General features: G+C 41.1%; 1 non-coding gene across 1 annotated transcript; it reads right to left on the bottom strand.

Annotated features, from left to right (window-relative positions):
* Positions 1-1,390: 1,390 nt before the first annotated feature.
* LOC111825663 lies at positions 1,391-1,497 on the bottom strand. Its single transcript, XR_002828851.1, has one exon. It is a non-coding gene; the product is annotated as a U6 spliceosomal RNA (small nuclear RNA).
* Between the last annotated feature and the right edge of the window lie 816 nt (positions 1,498-2,313).

Here is a 2,313-nt window from a genome sequence, read left to right as displayed (position 1 = left end):
TATACTTTTGATTCATTCACCCTGGATGCCTATTGTTGTTGGCTGTTGTCATATTTTTATTTTCTCTTGACAATCTAAGGGAAAAGAGGTCAGGGCCCCTGACTAAATAGTCAGGTATCACATGTTTTAAAAACTCTCATGGCACACCAGTTGAAAATGCTGGTATAGATAATAGGAAGGCAGACAGCAGTCTTGATCTGGGTATGGCTTTGCCTGCTGGGTGGGGCAGAAGGACAAAGGAACAGGAGAGTGGAGTGTGCTGGGGAGAGTATTGTTTTACCCTGGCTGGTAGAAAAGCTTATTTCACAAATTTATATAATGACTACACGGTACGAAGTGCTTTATTTTTGATTCTCACAGAACCTACTCAACAGGGTTGTTAGCCTTATTTTAGACAGGGGGAAAGAGAGGCCCAAGGCCTCATGGCTGGTAAGTGGCAGTGGTTAGGTGCAGCCTGAGACTCTACTCCTCATCCTCTCATTGTGCCGTGAGCACAGGAGTCTGGACGGTGGACTGGAGGACAGGGAGGTCTCCAGGGTCTGAGTATTTCTATATGGTCAGAGGAATGAAAGGACAGGAAGCTAGGGGAGCATGGATGTGGAATGGGGTGAGCATTTGATTTGAGACGTGGAGTAGTTTAGGGTTATGACAAAATCTAGAAGGTAGCTGTGGATGTGGGTCGCTGGAAAGGAAAGGAATTGAAGGTCACTGACCTTCAGGGGTCAGCAAACTCTGAGGCCGGGTGTTGGTTGGGACATCGCATAGCACTGAGATTATCCAGAGACTGGAATGACAAGGAGGAGAGGGACCAGATGCCAGGGGCTGACAGATGTAGGGGAATGACTAGGAGGTCAGTAGGCGATGATGAAGGGGAGAAGATGCTATGAGTTTCAGTGAACAGGGCATTTGGTAAGTACATTGGAGAATCATTCATGAACAAGAGAAAGGCAACACCACCTTTGATTCTGAAGTTATAGGGAGTAGAAGGAGGACAGCCTCTCATGAGGATGGATACAGGTAGAACTGGTTTTTAAATTTTAATTTAAAAAATGATTTATTGGAAAACATTTAAGTCCGTTTGGAACAGCTTGGGTCTGTGAATCTACTTTTCTGTTGTAAATTTGATGAAACTTAGATATAGACCAAGTACTTCCAACGAAAATATAAGCATCTAAATTGAGATGTACTGTAAACATAAAATATGTAGTGGATTCTGAAAAGTTAATGGAAAAAAATGTAAAGTAGCTCATTAATAATTTTTTTTCTTGTTTACATGTTGATGTTTGGATATATTGGGTTAAATAAAATATATTATTAAAATTAACCTCATCCATTTCTTTTTATCTTTTTAATGTGACTATTAGAAAATTTATTTATTTATTATTATTTTAAAAATATGGACAGCTTCACGAATTTGCATGTCATCCTTGCCCAGGGGCCATGCTAATCTTCTCTGTATCGTTCCAATTTTAGTATTTGTGCTGCCAAAGCGAGCGCACTATTAGAAAATTTAAACCTAGATGTGGCTCACATTGTATTTCTATTGGGCAGTGTTTTGAAATCAAGGAGGACAGGGATGGGGAATGCCTGCCTTGAGGTCTGAAATGGAGCACTTACGTCATCAAGAGGAAGTGAGAGCAGACACACGGTTGTGGGAGTGTCTGTGATGTCAGTGTTTCAGGCTTCATGGAGTCCAGATGTGGTGGCAGATGTGTAGCTGGAATCAGGAAAGATTATGAGCATTTTGTTTATAGGAGACATTCACATGTACTAATTACCCATCTTCTAACTAGAGAAGTATTTTAGAAAACTGTTAGAAAGAAAAATAAAGAAATGACTTAGGGAATTGGGAAGAAGGAGGATGAAACTCATGAAGGAATAAGAAGCAGAGAGTAGTAGAGGGAGGGCTTCAGGTGCTTCCAGTGTGTCAAAGTGCCTTGTACCATTCTTGGAAGAGGCCAAACTTTGAGAGATAGACAATGCCACCCCAGTTTAGAGAGAGTCATTAGTGGGCCAGATAATTACACAAATTGTGAGAACCTAGTCTGTTAGCGATGAGAGCTAGGAATATCTTTTTGGCTCTAGAAAATGTCTTACTCAAGAATGGGAACAGAATTCCTTGGTTTCTCCTAAGTGAAGTGGTTCTTACCGTGGAGAGCCTTTAGAGATAGCACAGATTTCAACTTTTGTAAACAATGCTTCCCTCTGAATGTGGAAAAGAACTTGCCATAATGAACATAATTAACACAATGAAGATTTGTCAGTTTCCTTTTCTCCCTATGCAGCCAAATGCCTGGGGGTGGGGGGGAGGTT

The sequence above is a fragment of the Myotis lucifugus genome, unplaced genomic scaffold, assembly GCF_000147115.1.
Source record: "Myotis lucifugus unplaced genomic scaffold, Myoluc2.0 scaffold_0, whole genome shotgun sequence".
Taxonomy (NCBI): Eukaryota; Metazoa; Chordata; class Mammalia; order Chiroptera; family Vespertilionidae; genus Myotis; species Myotis lucifugus.
Note: the sequence above shows the minus strand (reverse complement) of the source record. Positions and strands in the feature narration are given on the sequence as shown.